The 18742-nt window shown below is 40.7% G+C and overlaps 1 protein-coding gene across 10 annotated transcripts in view; it reads left to right on the top strand.

The window, feature by feature from the left end:
- The window catches only part of TIAM1 (TIAM Rac1 associated GEF 1), a 188912-nt gene that overhangs the window by 88014 nt on the left and 82156 nt on the right, over positions 1-18742 (top strand). For all 10 annotated transcript variants that reach the window (XM_082220688.1, XM_082220687.1, XM_082220678.1 and 7 more), the window contains one exon: positions 15115-15290. The gene's annotated coding sequence lies outside the window, so the exon portion shown is untranslated. The remainder of the gene's footprint in view (positions 1-15114; positions 15291-18742) is intronic.

Here is an 18742-nt window from a genome sequence, read left to right as displayed (position 1 = left end):
ACTACTACAATTCCCTCAACCCACAAGGGTGGTAGCTGTTGCTAAGCTCAGTTGGCTAGAGTATGGTACTGACAACGCCAAGGTTGCAGATTCAGTCCCTGTAAGGGACAGCTGCATATTCCTGCATTGCAGGTGGTTGGAATAAATGATCCTTCCAACTCTGATTCTGTGCAATATCTATGAAATATTCCTGACCATTGGCCAAGATAGTTGTGAGTGATGAACTGGGAGCTCAAAACATGATAGTAGAAACCCTCACTTTCCCCCTACACAGAAATGGGTAGGATGCATTGAGATGGAGGTTTTTTCCCCTGAGTCTCTATGGAGAGGGATTTCTCATGTTGCATTGAGCTTTGGGGCTATCACAAGAGTTGAGAGTCCTTCGTCCTGTTCCAAAGCCCTACACAATATGAGATACCACCCTCCCCTGACTACTCTGTTACACACACACACACACACACACACACACACAGCATAGGGGGTAGGAGAGAGAAGTGGTGACCATAAATTACGCCAGTCTAGGGCCCACAATTATTATTTTATTTTATTTTATTTTATGGGGGAACTGCTTAATTAGAAAGTGCTCCAAGCGTCTGTAATAATGCAAAGCTACATCTGCATCTTGTAGATTGCCTTTGTCTTATGCGAGGCAGATGATCACTGTTCTTGGCTAGCAGTGGTTGAGTATAGGCATACAACATAAGGAACTGTCCTATAGAAAGGGGCTTGGGTTTCCTCCAAGCAACAGTCATGAATAATGAAGGTATAGGTTTTCACTGCTGTAATGGCATGCCAGGGCGGCTTATGTGAAGTCTAAGGAAAATGTTGTAACATTGCTTTCTTGGGGTTCAGTAAGAACTTGAGCAACAGCTATCACCCTGGGAATAGTGAGGGCTCTTTGAGAGTACAGTTTTGTGGATTGGGGCTTTTAATACACTGGGGCCTGTTGGTCTATCATTCATCAGCCTGAGGCATGAATAAAGCCGTGCTCACTTTGGTGTATATTCTAGCATATGCATTTGTGAAGAAACTCTTGTTAAAACTTTTGAATAATAATGGCCAAGGCCTAGGGAAAGGCATCTGTTAGACAGGGAGTGGTCAGGTCAAACAGACCTGAAATAAAACCATTGACATAAAAGAAAGGCCTCTGTAATGAAGATCCCCCAGAGTTACAAAGTCAGTATGAAATTAAAAGCCTTGAGGTAGTTTTGCCATGTAGTTAAGCCAGAAGCCACAAAGACCAAAAGCACCACTAAACTTCTATCTAGTGATGACACGTTAACCCACTAAGCTTGCCTTCATCTTTGGAAACTTCAAAAACAGTTGCTAAGAATTTCTTTTTTTGTGGGGGTAATGGGAGAGAGGATATGAAGGCAGAAAAGTGAGAATCATAAGTGCCATATTCTGATATTTATTTGATTCTATTTATAAATTGTTTCCCATTTAAAAAAATCGTGTTGCAATTTCACAATCAGTAAGTAACTCCAGCTCCAAACATAGGGACAATGTGAGTTGATTAGAACTATTCATTCTAAAGTTATTACAATATTTGTTCATATACTAAGGAAATTGTGGGTTTTAAAAATCTTTATTAACTTGAATATTGCTAAATGATGTCTACTTTGTTTCCATAACCAATTATTAGTTCTTAGAACTCCAAGGCACAGATAGCATCATTCAGCTGCCTAGTTCTAAACACATGCCCATTCATTCCTTTGGTTTCATTCCAATTTTGCAACTTTCCCTATCCCTAGTGCTCAAGAGGGCTGAAACATGTTCTTAATATTTCCAGCTTTTCAAGGAAGGCCCACTTGTGCTCCCAGAGCTGGTATTCAAAGGCATACTGCCTCTGACATTGCAGGCACATAGTCTAGTAGTCAACTGACAGCCTTATTCTCTGTGTATTTCCCTAACACCCTTTACAAAACCACCGCTACATTGTGTGGTAATGAATTTTGTAGTATGCAGTTTGTACAGAGTCTATCCTGAATCTTTCAACATTCTGCTTTGTTGGACGACCCCAGGTTTATATTATATGAGAGGGAGAAGGAAAAATAATCATCTCTATTTACCTTACCATGCACAATATTTTAAAAGAGTAATTGGAGGTGAAAATGTGTGTAGACAGATAAATATATAGATATAGTTTTGTCAGCTGTGTCAGGGATCAGATGACCAGGTCACAGCAGTTACTATTTGGGGACAATATTGTTGCAGTCAAAGCACATTGCTGGGAACTAGGATCAATTTAACCCACATTTCCCTCTCCCAATAGAGTTGAACATATATAATGCGAATTTGCAGAATTTTTTTGCTTTTGCTTATATATGCAGATTTAGAAATAATTATTATAAATATAAATTTCTAGTGGGAAAGGCTGTGGCCAGGTGACCTGTGTGTCTGCTCAGTCTGTTGTCAAGTTACTGTTCTGGTTTGCCTTTGCTCTAGACTTAGACTAGGCAGCCTGGGCGACCCTCTGCAAGGGAGAATACATGGCTACCCTAGTAATGGTGCTAAGAACTACCAGGGAAACCCTCGAAATCCGATGCAAATTATTTCTTCATATCAATTAATTTAGTAGAAGATCATTGATGGCCATAGATTATATGATATTACCATTTAAATTTTTTAAAATGCACTCTGTGAGTTTAATTAGTTATCTTTAGAGAGCCATTAGCCATTTTTCATTCCAAACTTTGTGTTTTCAGCCTCCAGGCTGTGCACTTCATGATCACCCAAAGTATTCTGTCGGTGCCTTACAAGTTATAAATTATTGTGAGAATGTTTCTTTATGTATAATGCTCCTTGAAACCCATCAATTACAGCTCAGTAGTTATGAGTAGTAAGAGATTTAATTAGTTAGCTTGTATTTTAGAGTTGCCATGGAGCATCTGAGCTTATATTTATTGATGGTTGCCTTTGTTGAAACAGATCAGAATACTAACTAATTTGCAGACAGCATTGTAATTATTGAGGGTTATGAGCACTATGGTTTCTTTTGGATGTCATTTGCCCGGTTCTAAATACGAGCAAAACAATGCTGAACTTGTACTGCTGTGCTCACAGGTTCATTGTGGCCTAGCTTGCAAACATATGTACAGCCTTTCACATAGGAATGTCTAGAGAGTAAAGCCAGCCTTGCAGATATGGGCTGAAATAGGACATGCTTCAGCAGACCCTGAGACTGGGAACCTAGCAGAAAAAGGCAGTGGGTGAAGCTATGGTTTGTAGAGGTATGCAAGTAGGTATGGGGTTCTCCAATCCTTCCCCTGTTGTCTTGATTATCCTGCAACCACTCCTTCCACTCTGATTCCCAGACAAATGTTTGGCATTGTGTGTGTGTGGGGGGGGGGTGAGGGACAGCTGCAGAAGAGAAATGGCTGGTGTATCTATCCTCCACCCTCTCCTTTTCCTCTCAAAATCACGGTCTTCATGCACCAGGTATCTAGTTTGGCCTTAAGTCAACAGATGCCCTGCCTACACATACATGCCTGCTGTTTAGAAACAACTTTTCTAAATATTTTTTTTCTTGACACAAGCAGGGTTCAAAATTAGCAGGTCACCAGACGCATTTTGCGCCTAAAGATTCTCCCATTTGCAAGACCTCAAAAAGTCTGGGTGGCATTTTTTGCACCTGGCTGACACTCAAGGATTACTGAAAAGAATGTGCGTTGAACTCCCAAAGTATAAGTTAAAGACAGACTATATATTAAGGAGTTTAACAATAAAGAGTAGAGTGTTTTGAAAACTGAAGTATGGTACCAATATTTTTATTCTAAACACAAAATTAAACATGTATTAAGAATTTCTGACAAAAATGTGATATTAACAATGTGTCTCTAATGTGAACTGCGTATTAGTTCATGCTTATCAAAATAATAAATAAAAACTGTCCCCGCCCCCAATGGCTACTAGACATTCTGTTTTGGCAGCCACAACCCAGGTCCAACAAGTTATTTGGCTCCTAGCTTTTCTATCCCAGTTTTGAATACTGGTCACAAGCAACCAGGAGAGTAGCTTACCGCAAACTTAATAGCTTTGGCAGTGCCCTTGCAATGTACTCCCACATTGTAGAATTGCTGGATAAAAATCTGTTTTCCCCATACAGAAGGCATTTGTGCATCTAATTCACCTAATCACCTTCTTTTAAAAACAAACCAACAATGACCAACCCTGTGCCTACATATAGATTGCATTTTTCAAATGGCAGTGGATGGCTGTTGTCTGGAAGCTAATTATACTGGAGGAATCTTGTAGATTTTAAGAGGGATGTTCTGCACTTCATAGGAGTGTCTGGATTTTACTGTTATGGTCAATTTCAACAGGAAATTGAGGCAACAAATATTTACACCCCCCCCAATTACTTGTATGTGTTTTCCTATTGTGAAGGATACAAAAATTATGTGGCAAAATAAAAACAAAGCATACCAGTTTACCATGATTTCCCAAGCAGAACTTCAGTAAGTTCATGGATATACATATGTGTATACAACTATATAAAGCATGCATCCATTTGCCCCTTTCAGAATGTGCAAACACCTCTCTTTCTTAATTTGAAACATCCTTACACTGCCCGAGGGAGGTATTTGCATGAAAATATTATGTCTGGTTTACCTTTTGCTAAGTCTGTAGACACCATATTTAGCAGTGTAGCTTTAGGTAAGCTTCTCAAATAACACAGAGGGTGAGGGGGAATGTCCTGTGCATCAGAATATGCAGTCAACAATCCTGTATATGGTTTTGTTTCAAAATTTCAAAATGTGTTGAGGCATGTTAAGGCCTATGCAAAAGATGGTAATAGAATTCCTTTATCATTCCCTCAGTAAATATAGATAAGATGCATGCATTTAAATATCAGGTTTCACCAGGCACTTTCTGGCATGCAGCTGCTTTTGAAACCAGCAAAACATCTATCTGTATGGCAATTGTTTGTTGAGAGGTCAGCCATATATCATTCCGGAGAGACTATTTTGCTTGCTTGGTGCTCTGTCATTCATTCATCTCAGGATCTGTCATCTTCAAACAACTCCACCAATGGAAAGCCCACTGTTTCTGTGGACCTTTGGTCGCACACTGCCTTTTGATGGCAGGGCTGATTGAAATCAGAGGCCCAAAATCTCCATCCAGTCTTAAGCGTGATTGAAATGAATGGAAATTAAACACATGTTGGCTGTTAACTATACGTTATGCATGAACACATGTAATGGAACCCTGACACGGTTCTGTTTTAAAGAAAGAACAGTTTTGGAAAGAGGAAATCTTGTACAGAGAAACTCGGGGGGGGGGGTCTTTATGTTTTCACCACCTGCTGTTTCTTCATGGCAAATTGCCCCTCCTCACCCCTCTTGTTCCATCCCCTACAGGGTTCCTGGCAGGGTGAAGAAAAGAGAGTATAGTTTTGAGTGGAAGCTTAAGCAAAGCCCCCACCCCCAGCTGAAAGTAGATGGAGGTGGAGAAGTGAGCAGAGGTGCCAGAGAAAAAACTGAGTGAGCGGTGTTCTATTTGCCACCCTTTAGACCAGGGTTCAGCAAACTTTTTCAACAGGGGGCCGGTCCACCGTCCCTCAGACCTTGTGGGGGGGGGCAGACTATATTTTTTGGGGGGGAAATGAATTAATTCCTATGTCCCACAAATAACCCAGAGATGCATTTTAAATAAAAGGACACATTCTACTCATATAAAAATACACTGATTCCTGGACTGTCTGCGGGCCGGATTTAGAAGGCAATTGGGCCGCATCTGGCCCCCGGGCCTTAGTTTGCCTACCGATGCTTTAGACTCCATAGGAAACTCGCCAGGACAAACCTGCTGTAGCCTGGAACTGGGTGTGCTGAGAGCAGCTGAACATAGCTGTGAGCAGCCTGAGGACGCTACATCTACCTTTGTTCCTTCCCATAAAAAGCAAGAAAAGAGTGGGAGACTAGTATGTCAGCAGGTTCCAGGGTGGGATTTGGGGGGAGTGATCTTTGAGTTTGTTGGGGCCCTGAGTGAGAGGCAGGAAGCTGAGAAGTCATAAGTGGAGATAGAATCTTAGAGTTAGAAGAGACCATGAGGGTAATCTAGTCCAGTCCCCTGCAGTTCAGGAATCCTTTGACCAAAAAGGAGCTTGAATCCAGAACCCTGAGATTAAGAGTCTCATGCTTTACCAACCTAGCTATCCCAGCTTCCCAAGTTTTTTGAAAGGATAAAGAAATGCTATCTGCATGTATTTATTAGTAATTTGTATTCATGGTTTCATTGTGCATTTTGGTAACCTTAAAAAGAATTGTATTCCACTTAGAGATTTTGTTATAGTTTAAGCAGTGTGGAAACGGTCTAAATAAAATAAATGCCTCCTCAAATGTCACCTCTTCCCAAAGCTGTTTTAATTTTGGGGCTAGGGGAAGAATAACATAATAAAATGTTAATAAATGTGCTCTAATATACAAATGAAAAAATGTGGACTGTCCCACTGACTAATTTCAATGAAAAGAATATGTGAGTCAAGGAATTTGCACTGAAGGGATGCATTCACACAGATAAACTTGCAATATGTGCTTTCTCCTGCTGTTTTAAAAATTGGGATGATAAGTGATAAACCCTTCAACACATTATTGTGAACAAGAATGGAGAACTACCACGATCTTTCCACATTCTAATGGTGTGAAGTAGGATATTAGAACGTCATCTTTTGTTCTTCAAACCACCCCCACAAAGTCACAAGAAGCATCAAGAAGTGACTTTAGCTATTCTGAGCGCTGTTCAAATACCAGTAGTTAATTACAGTTTTACAGATGTCACCCACTGGTGGTGTGGGATTCATTGGGTATATTACACAGTTTGAAATGAAAGCAAGAGCGTCTGTATTTTGCTTGGAGTCCTTGCCTGAACTCAGATTTTAGGACAGAAAGCCAGCTCTGAACTTTTCCATACCTTTTGCAGATTGATTCAAAGGGACAGCACCTTGTACTCCCTCCCTCTCCCTGAGTATATAACTCATTTATAAATGGGCAGTCTTACAGGGTTTTCTAGCATCCACCTCCAATTGCAGGTTTTATCCAGTGAGCAAAATATTAAGTATCATTCTGCAAGCTACCACATCAATTTGCAACATTTGACCGTAATCAATTAAAAAAGGGTGCAACAATCGCTTGTAGATTTCAGCTGGTTTGCATATTTGCATAAATTCCAGGAAGCTGGCCCTGTTCTCAACTAGACTGCATAATCTGCAAGTAATTTATCAGGTTCAGGTGAAATGGTTGCTCTGCAACTTCTGTTCATGCATTTCTCTTTGACTCAGTAACACTTTATCTAAAAATATCAGAGAGGCAGTCACGCTATTTTGTTCACAGAATAAAAAAAAAGTATTGTGGGTACCCTAAAGAGTTCCAGATTTATTGTTAATCTTCTAAGATATCAGTAGTTTTTCAGAGTGACATGCTACTTTTCAGATGCAATGTGAGCAGCCAGTATTTGGATTACTTATCAAGATAACAGATACAAATTGTAAAGTTACATGAGAGATCTCTGAACCCATGAAGATCTGCACTATTACTCAACCTGTTCTTGATTCTACCTTTCCCAGCCCCCTTATATGCCTGAACATGGTAGAATTTTTCAAATTTGCTAATAAAACTTTGTCACAGCAGTAAAACTTTGCTCAATTTAGAATCTACATCTTGTGTAAATGTCAGTTTTTGGCAGCCTCAGCTTAGATGATAAATTCATTTCTACACTCCTAATTCTTCCATTGAAATTGATAGGACTTTAAAGTGCCTAACTTTGGCTGGATAATGCTGGCTGTATTTTTCAAGTAACATAGCTCAGTGAATAGCTAAAATTCTGCTACCTCCCGCTTCTAACAGGCCTATGAGAAAGCTGCATTAACTTTTAAGAGCTGGTTCAAATATGATAAAATCCCTATGCAGAAAGCATTTCCTTTGTAGAAAATAATCTGTTGTTTGTGGCCATATATAATTATTATATGCATTTCACTATATGTACATATGTTGGGAAGTTGTGACTAACTATAGCCCCTCATCACATAGACTCACAGTGAAATACTTGTGCGTATAGTCATCATAGTTAGTGATATTAGGGCTGTTCACCAATAAAGGTTTTTAAAGGTAGCTTGTGTGCTGTTTTCTATATGAAAGTATAAAATTTCCCCCTTGTTCTAGGCAATCCTTGCTTCTAAATAAATATATTTAGGAGTGGGATGCTAAGTGTTCATTGGAAATGAAAAAATGTTAATACTTTGATTTAGTATCAGTTTGCTCAGCATAAAGCAGTGCACTATGTATTTGTTTTTCTAAAATGAAAACTTGAGTATTGCACATATAGGAGCGTCCAGTAAGGATTGTACCCAAAAAGAGTCTTGTATTCTGAACACTCTGGTTCAGAATGTATTCTGAACATTCATCTGTAGAAGCCCTGTTGAAATCAACAATGGAACGTCCACAAGACACCTTTCTGCACATTTGGTTCTGCAGCGACACTGTGTACCAGAATATTAGAATTGAGCTAGGCAGAATTTTATAGTTACTTGCTGGCAGTTGCAAAAATAACTACACAGAACTCTTAATTAAAGCCTTCATGAACAGTTCGGACATTTGGGAAAATATCACATACAAACAACACTGTCCAATTCACAGAACTGGCATAGAGGAATTGGAACAGTGGCATGATTCCAGCACAAAGTGGTTTGTGAATTTTCCTCATAACACCTAGTACGCTCTTAATAACATTTGCAGTTAAATTGATTAATACCTGAAAGAGAAAATGTTACTAACTCTTGGGAGCAACAAAGACAAGAATAAGATTGGACTAGCCAGGGGGGTGGGGAGCAAGGTTCTGGAATCCTGATCTTACAACACAGAGAGCCCCAGGGCAAAAAAGATTCCTCTGATTTCACAGATAGCACCAGCACTTGCTCTTCCTTGTAATACATTGTTGTTTGCTTCCCTGGAATTAGGATGCTAAATGGTTTCTCATAGTTTTCTCTTATATCTTAATATTAAGGGCAGAGAAGGATAAATCTTGGACTCTTCCCAAACATTTTTGCGCTACTCTGCTTTTAACGTTCAGCCAGTAACAGTTTTTTTCAGTTTGCAAGAATTTGTTTCAAGGCCCAGGAATACTGCTGTGTGGCACATTACTAACCCCAGATACTCATTTTGAACTCAGATAGTGAAAGTACCCAACAAGGGCAGGAAAAAGACATGGGATTCTGTGCTGATCTTCAGTGCCACCAATTAGCAGGGAACAGTTATTTGATTCTTCACCTGGTAAAGACTAATTCTTTGAGGGAGAGCCAGAGAAGACCTTGAGGCTGTCCTAGAAATATATAGGTATTTTATTATAGAGCAGTTGAGCCAGTAGGAAGAAAAGAAAAAATCAGTTGAAGCCGCTGTTGCCTTCTAGTCCCCACCCCTTATTTATTCATCCCCATTTAGCACTACTCCCGTCTGTAGCTGTTCCTCTTACTTAAAACAACAGATAATATGAAGTAAATAATAATCTGACTGCCTTTCCCCATGTTACTGGAGTGCTGCAATATTGTCTCCACACTGTTAAGAAGGAAGGCTTCTTAGATAGTAGAACTGAGACCCAGGTTCCACTTTTAAAAAACAAACAGCCCCTGTTTCTTTCCCCGTGGCAGCATCCTGAAATATAGTATTATTATTATTATTTAACTCTTAAAGCTTCTGGCTTATTGTAGTACTCCCATACTACTGCAAAGCCTGATGCCAGTATCTTGTACCTGACTATAAAAAAAGCTCTGGTGGGTCCGGCCAAAGGCCTTTCGGGCCCAACATCCTGTTTCCATAGTGGCCAACCAGATACCTGTGAGCTCTCCTCACCTGGAGTTCTTAGCAACGCGTATTCAGAGGCATATTGCCTCTAACCCTGAAGGAAGAACATAGCCATGGTGGTTAGCGATCATAATGTTCTTTACTGGTAAGGAGCAGGGGCGGAGCAAGGTGGGTGTGGCGGGTGCAGTCCGCCCCGGGTGTGATAGATGCTGTGGCTTTGCCGCGCTGCCAACATGGTCCTCCTGCTGGCTCCCCCTCAGCTGAAGGGCTCAACAACTTGGGCTTCCCCCAGAAAAGTTCAACAGCTCCGGCTCCCCCTCAAAATATGAAATAAAGCCAAACCATTTTTTCAGGCAAAAAATAAATAAATAAATTCAATGTGAGAAGAAATTTTCTGCACCGGGTACCACCTGAACTTTTTACGCCACTGGTTGGGAGGTTTGTTTTGCATTTTGAACCACTGGCCAGAATCAAAGTACAGTACCCAGTCTTGTAGCACTTCACTTTTTTCTACTGTGGTGTTGCTTCCCATGTTTTGTAACTTCTGTCTTTGGAGTTCTCGCTTTCTTCAATGCATTCTTCTAGAGTTTGGTATCATTTTTATGCGCAAACACGCACCCTGCACTCAGAAGAGCATTTGTACAGGGGGTGTCCCCTGCTGTGGTGCCCGCCTATGTGCTGTGCTCTTTATAGGTTGCTATTAATTCCCGTTTCTGATTTTGCTAGTTTTAATTGTTGTTTGGAGGATGTGACCTGTCACTTACATAGAGATACAAGGTCTTTTGAGAGGGATAATTATATTTCTAATTATAGAATTTGTGTAGGATTGATGCTCATGCTGGAGGAATAATTTATTTGACAGGTTTATCTGCTTCTTTGTTTGTGAAGGTTCCTTTAAAAACAACTACTATGGCTGAAAAAGAAAGTTGCCTTCCACACAGCCCAAATAAATATCTATAAAATTACTTTTTGATACATTCCCCCCTCACCTCAAGTTTAGGTGTTTGTGTTTTGTATATGTGTCCATCTGTGTTGCAACGGGGAACTTTAAAAGACCAATTACTGTCAAGGAAAAAAGGTGAGGTATAAATAAACACATAATAATGATAATAATTCACCGAGTGAAAAACCTGTAAATGTAGTTTATGAAGAGATGAGGTGGGGGGGAGGTATAAAGAACTCAGTGATACATGTCAGTTTTGGACTTGGACAGCCAGACATTTTCTAGTTTTATATAAACTGGTTTGCAGTGACATACCTAACAATAAAAGTCCTTACGCTGATTCACATTGCATCGCATTTACCAAGAATAATTGTTCACCATTAGCTCAAACACCTCAGCCATATGCTTCAACCACAAATTATACCAATTTTGTAGCATAATATTTTTGTGTGAAAATTTATCAGATGTAGCCACCTACTCCCACACAGCAGCATTCCAAAATGTGTTATCATCCCAGAGCTTCTTGAGGTGGCTGAAAAGTTAACCACCTTCTTTCTTGGTTCTAGGCTGGACCATGTACTGATAGTGCAATCAATCAATCAAACAAACAAACGAACACTATCCTGATGTGAGTCACTGTGGGGCAAAGTTGCCTTGTTTTTAAGGAGCCTAGCTGGGATCCAGGAGATCACATTTCATTGCTGCAGACAAGCAAGTTACACATGTGCTCAAAAACTTGGGGTGTGGGGAAAGAGTGCTTATGCACAGCCAATAACTAAGGTGAGAAAAGAAAAAAGCATACTAAATAGTGTGTAACGGCTGCTTCTAGCTTTCTCATTTTCCCATATTTTTCAGTTGGTAAAATAGGTGCTGTGCTGGAGAAGTGCAGCTGGGAGCTTTTAGCCTAGGAATGGGGGACAGGGAGAGATTAAATATGTTTTAAAAAACATATTGGAGAATGCAAGTGATATATGAACCTAGTCAAGAGTACTCATAATCTTGACATCTGTAGCAGAAGTAGCACTTGCAATCATAGACATGCTTGGCTGGAGGAAGGAATACAGATTTTTCACTAGAAGATCACAATTTGCGTTTTGGGTATTAAGGAGAATGAGGGGATAAACCAACCTTTCTGAAATGACATCTAGATTCTGACTTAGTCACTGCTGCTCATCACTTGAAATTTAGAACGGTTGATGCTGGTGGTCCCTGGAAATGTCTAAAGACCCCTGTTCAGTGGTGGCTGGTGCTTTTTGGCGAAGCGTGGTGTGGAAAGCAAGGAGACCAGCAGTAGGTGGAGTCTGAGCCAAGAGAGGCAGAGCTAATTTTTTGTCCCCATCCTCATGCCTCTTGAACTCCACGAGAAGCAACATTTGACTGAAGAAGCAGATAGCCTGGATTGCTTGTGTGTAAGAAAGCAAGTGGGCTTGGAGGAATCAAGACTGAGACAAGTGGGGCAGTGCTGCATTTGCCTTAATGAACACAGCTGTTGTGATGTAAACTGGTGACCACTGGGGAGGCAACGGTGTGTGCTTGCTTCTGAATGGGATCCTCTGCTCAGTGGATATGGATGGCAATATACTGTAGCACAGCAGCTGAGCAAAGTTGCCCTCCAGCTAAATGGAATTGCCAGTTGCCATATTAAAACCCTCTCTCTTAGGAACTCAGCTGTTTGCTCTAATTGTAATGTTGCTCCACTCATTGAGAGGTTTCCCCTTCCCCACCAGAATTGGTTATTTTGAGGCATGTTCCTTGCTAGGACCTCCTACAGTGAAACCTGCCTTTTGAAACTGGCATTTCCTAGAGCTATATTCGTGAAGGTGAAGCAACATGACCCACCTTGTGAAGCGGAAGCTTAGTTGCTGGCAGAAAGGCAAGTTGTCCGCAAAAGTTTTAGTGTGTGCTCTTTTTCAGACATGTTTAATTGATAGCTGTTACGACTCTGTGCTGAGTTCCTAGCAATCTCAAGGAACATGTTCTGAGAGCCAGACTGTACCATTTCCAAGCAGGGTTTATTTCTTAGCTTATGTGGAAGCATTCATGTTTCACTCTTGACACGGTATGTACAGTGCAGCAATTGGAAACAAAATCCAACAGAAGCTTGCAATTCAGAAACGACCACAAAACAATGAAGGTGAAAAACAGGAGCGGCAAGTAATCTGCTTCCTCCTGGGTATTTTCTTTGTTCAAAATCATTTCTTTGTGATTTGAAATTCCAAAGTCTTGAACCTGAAGCATTGCAGTGCTTGTGTCTCTGGCTTTTAGGTAATGTGGCCAAGCCTTCATAGAAAGGGAATGGTATTATTAGAACAAAATGTTGAAAATTAAATATTCAATCTTATGCATACTTACAAGAGATTACGTTCCAGTTAAACTCTGTGGGACTTCCTTCTGAGTCAGCATGCTTAGGATTGTGCTGTAAGATCTCTCCTCTTTATTTGCCAAATACTGGTTTGGTTCAGGTGTACCAAACTGTTTTTTGTAATCCACTTTGAGGTACTTTACAGTCAAGTGCTGTATAAATCTCATGAAACAAATAAATAAATAAAACACTGAACTGAGGATTAGCAGTATGTGAATGAGTCTTGGGTGCAAGCACGCCTACCTGCCTTCTTCCTCCTCCTTGCATTCTGAGATTCCTTTTCCTGGTTTGTGCCAAACCCATAGTTTCTCATTACCTCTGAACCTTCCAACTTTGGTTCTACTTCCATGGTGGAAGGAAATCATAGTACAGTGGTACCTCGGGTTAAGTACTTAAGTCGTTCCGGAGGTCCGTTCTTAACCTGAAACTGTTCTTAACCTGAAGCACCACTTTAGCTAATGGGGCCTCCTGCTGCCGCCATGCCGCCAGAGGACGATTTCTGTTCTCATCCTGAAGCAAAGTTATTAACCTGAAGCACTATTTCTGGGTTAACGGAGTCTGTAACCTGAAGCGTATGTAACCTGAAGCATATGTAACCCGAGGTACCACTGTAGTGTACATAAAAGGAGGAGGACAGGAAAATAGACACACTTGAAGCTTTCAAATAGTACCAAACTATAGTTTGAGTTTCATCAGAACTGAGCCATTGTCATGGAAGAGTTTACTGGAACAATATTACAGTCTATGGACATAGTTATCATTGCTTTAAAACCACCCCCCTTCCGCAAGTCAATGCCTTTTCTTTTCAAGTATATTTTTAAAACAAAAAAGACGGAATACAAGATGCAGTTGGAAGAATAGTTGCCTGTAGGACCTTTGTTTGCTATTGGGAATCTAGCATAGTAAATTATTGGCAGCTGGCGTGATAATGAGCCTGTTTCACTGTACAGGAGCTTCATGATATTAATTTCTGCCAGCTTCTAGGCAACACATAAATTCCTTTTCAGACTCAGAGCTCAACAGCAGCTTAAAGAAATATGAGGGGAGAGAAGCACAGAGCAGAAGGAAGTAAACAAAATGGCACTAACCCTCTTCCTTCTTGTTCTGATCCCTGTAAATGAGGAGCAAGGCTGAACAGAGGAGTGTAAGCTTATTTTAATTTTTGTTTTTCCCACTTTTAAGAACCATCAGGACTCAGTGAGTTCTTATGAGATTGCCCCCTCCTACTTACTGTGCCTATCACTCTAGAAACAGGTATCTTTTTCTGAAATGCCAGTGACTTTAATGCCCTATTGGTGAATGATACGTTGCATTCTTTTTGTTTTGAATAATGCACTTCCATCACTTACCTGCTGCCTTTAATACAGAAATAGGTGGAAAACCAGGCTGTTGCTTGTGTCTCATTCTGTCAGTGGGGCCTGTACTGGTAGCTATGTATTTAATTGTGTAATTTCTTTTCAAAGAATCCAGTTAAACCAGTTCCTTCAGTTGCCGCCCTTTTAAAATTCAGCTTGTATTCTGAGCTTTTGTCAATGCATAAAGACATTTTCAATAGAGTGCTTTCATGTCTCCTTTTCTTTGCTTTTTGAGGTTGGTTCATAGACAGCCTCCTTGTACAAGAATTTATGAAGATGGCTGAAAAATACTTCTCTGAATAGAACCCTCTTTTGTTTGTCTGCCTCTATCTGTATCAGTTTTGCTTCCCCTCTGCTTTGCCCTTCTTAAGCGAAGGATGCAAATTTGCAAGAATATCCCGTTTCTTCTATAAATTTCCCATGGAATAACCATGACTGTATACTGTACCTCATTTTGAAAAGCAGACAGGGCGTACCTCTATATAATGTCCTAATCGTTTCCCTGCCTGCACACACTTCTAATAATATACAAGTGTAATTATTATACAGTTTAATGTTGATTCTTGTCATTTCCACGCAGTAAATTACTAAAGTGGAACTTTATATCCAGACTGGCTAATCCTTTTCCTTTGCTTCTCTCTCTCTTTTCTTCCCCAACAGGTTTTTGGCATATATTCACAGGCTCCGACAAGACAGTAATGGAGTCATTGGGTGGCAGCTGGTGACAGATTCTGCAGTTCCAGTAACTGCTCATTTTAATAGCATTTGCAGTTATATACATCTATATCCCACATTTCTTTTGGAGAAAGTGCAGCATACCAGTGCTGCCTTGTAAGGTATGTATGTTTAAGCATTTTGCATGGGAATTTGCTCCCTGGTGTGCAGTTTTGGGAGGAGAATGTGGCTTACCAGTCTACCTGTTGAGCAGTATAGGAGAACTGGAATTTCCATTTGGTGGCAACTGATGAGATCCTTTATTCCCTCCTTCCCTTTGTTTTCTGCTTTGAATTGCCTGCAGGACGTTTCCCGAATGCATTTTATACTTCAATGTGCTGATTATGAAACAAAGTATCTGGCCATAGATTTATAACTTAAAAAACCCCACACCTGTGATATGCTTTGTTATGGTTTCTTGTGAAGTGCCGAGTAATAAGAGACTTTAAAAAGGTTAAAACTACTGCAGGTTTATAAGGGTATATATTTAAAGTAGATGAATAAATGAGCAAATTAAGTTAATTTTTATTTGCAGAGAGGATATTAAAAATAAATTTAAGGAACAGGAGTATGTGCACAAACAAGAAGACTTTGATGAATACGGACTATAGTGCTTTATTTTATCTGATTCATCAGATTGAGACACAATTTAAATGTGATGCCGGCAGATCCATTTCTTTAAATGTAGGTCTTTTCCAATTATATAATGAAGAGAGGAATGGTGAAGGGCTCGGTTTCATTTTGCTTTTTAGAGGAAAGGCGGGATAGGCACTTACACATGGCACACATTCCTATATTCTTGATGTAACTGTAAAGCACCTATTGCAAGAGGCTATAGGGAAGAGGTAGGAATCTGTGGCTCTCTAGATGTTGCTGGGCTGCTTCCATCACCTGTGACCATTGGCCATGCTAGATCGGGCTGCTGGGAGTTGGCAGTCCAACATCACCTGGAAGGCCACAGGTTCCCTGCCCTGTTCTAAATGGCAGCTGCCAGGTTGGTTCAGATATTTTTCCTGCATACCCCTTTCGCTCCAAAAATCTTACCTTGGCCATGACTTTGGAGGTGACTATGGCATAGCTGGGCTTAGAGAAATTAGTCTCCTGCTGTTACGTGTGCTTTGAGCCCAAACAAGGTAAATTCTATTTCAGTGGATGGCTGGTTTGTTTTTGGAAACAAAGGGCATGCTATTGGTTGGATCTTTCGTCCCATTTTCACAGTATTAAAGCTTGGCTGTGAGCAGAAAATACAGATTTCATGCTAACAGCCTCCCACCAGAATCTAATTTTAAATTTGCAATCTGTTGTCTTACAAGGTACTTTGTATTTAATGGTGAAACTATGAAGTTCATAAAGCCTAAAACTTTGGTGGTTAAATTTAATTTTTCATAGTTCTTTCATATATAGCAATGTTCCCCAAACTTGGGTGTCCGGCTGGTTTTGGACTACAACTCCCATCATCCCTAGCTAGCAGGACCAGTGGTCAGGAATCATAGGAACTGTAGTCCAAAAGCAGCTGGAGACCCAAGTTTGAGAAACCCTGGTATATAGTATGGAGCTTAATTCGGAAATAAAAAAGCGTTCCAGGAAAATAGAATAAAAAACTTAGTTGATGAGGATGCCTGTCTGCATGGAAGGGTTGGGAGAATCAGCATTCTCTATCTTTGGAAATCTTCTCCTTGTACCTAATATATAGAAAGATGGATAATGACTGATTTGGTCTTGCAGTTAAATGTGTGTGTAGTAATGTAGGGGGTCCCTGTTCAATTATCAAAACAATGGCTAACACAGACCAAAGTGCGCTTTAAGTTTGTTTGCCTTCAGTGGGATCAAGCATGCTTAACTCTGTATTGGATTGTGGCTTTTAATGGCAGATCTGCAATGTTGTAAGTCTTCTTTGGTGGACTTTGATGTGAGAGCAATAAACCCAATAGCCAATTCCCTTCAAACAAATCATCTTGTTGCATTTAATCACCCAATCACTTTACTTTAGCATTTCTATAGCACTTGAGAGAATTCCAGGAACTTCACATGTGTTATCTTGTTACCCAAGGATATGGCCCTCCAGATGTTATTGGACTACAACTCCCATCATCCCTGACCATTGGCTATCTGGTTGGGACTGATAGGAGTAAGAGACTATATTTCGAGAGCTGTAAGTTACCTGCATATGCCTTAGAACAGTGGTTCCCAATTAGGGATCCAGGGACCCCTGGGAGCACACCCAGAGGGTCCACGGTCCCACCCCTTGCCTCCCCCCAACTAATTCTTAGTCACTTTTGCACGGCAATATCGCAAATTTTATAGTCTGTTTTCGCACTGTGTGATTTTTCAATATATAGGCCAAAATCATTTTTGAAACCACACTGTGATAACGATTTTGACCTGGCAATACACAGCAATATATTGCTCCTCGTGAGAGGATACTGCACGATGATCTCAGCCGCTGACACTGCTGATCTGAGCTGCCTTCCCTCACGCTGAGGGAGACTCGGAACACTCCAACCTTCTCTCACGTTGAGGGAAAACAGGGGAGCCGATTGCGAGGCGCTGCCTTCCCCTCACACCTATGGAGAACAGGTCTGCTGATTACCTTCACTTCAAGGCCCTCTGGCACTTCCTTCCCCTGGTACTGAGGCGGAGCAGCTTTTCTCAGTCAGTAGGAAAGCAGCAGCAGCAGCCACAGTGGATGTGCATCTTCGCTGGCTTCCCTGTTGATGGTGGCTTGATGCAGCCCCCCATCTCCTCCCACTCAAGCCACGCCATGGAGGTGACTCCACTTCCTCTCTTCCTCAAGAACCTCCAATTTTTCTTCATGATTGATATAAAATACTTGCATCCTACCTTTCTTTCCAACTGAAACTCAAGGCAGCTAAAAGAAATATGTAATACTGGCCACTCAAAACAAGGCAAAGAAGGGTCTGTCCTATTAAAGCACAAAAAGAGGGTCCGGTTGTTGGTTGTGCTCCCTCCCGCACCGCTTATGCAGTAATGACTGCAGTTTAGTGGGAGCCCAAGGAGGGAGGGCATTTGGACCAGACAGGTTGACTTAAAAGCTCATATATTAAGTTAGCATTTTAGCCATTATGCCACGTTGTTGTTGTTGTTGTTGGTTGTTGTTGTTGGTTGTTGTTGTTGCTGCTGCTGCTGTTCCTGTTGCTGCTGCTGCTGTTGCTATATATTATTTATACTTTGGGAAGCTTATAATACATATAAAAACATAGTCAAACCTCAAACTTTAAAAACCTGATAAAGGGCTGGCTTCAGATGTTTTCTTAATGTTCATTTCCTTAACATCTGATGGGAGGGTGTATCACGAGGAGGGTGCTACTGCCAAGAAGGCCCTCTGCCCTCAGATGATTGCTGCAGTCTGTTGGTATCCAACCTGTATTTCAACCCTTCAAATATGCCTAAAAGTCTCATTTAAAAAGTAGGATTTACATTTTTGTTAACTTGGGTGGTGAGTTAAAAGTCTTGTGTAATGCCTGTCATTCTTTGAACATAATCCAGGACAAGTTAAAACCCTCAACTTGCATCATGTCCAACGTATTAAGGATGGTCTGCTTACGTCAGAGTA

The sequence above is a fragment of the Podarcis vaucheri genome, assembly GCF_965113315.1.
Source record: "Podarcis vaucheri genome assembly, chromosome: 4".
Lineage (NCBI taxonomy): Eukaryota > Metazoa > Chordata > Lepidosauria > Squamata > Lacertidae > Podarcis > Podarcis vaucheri.
This window is presented reverse-complemented; position numbering and strand designations above follow the sequence as displayed.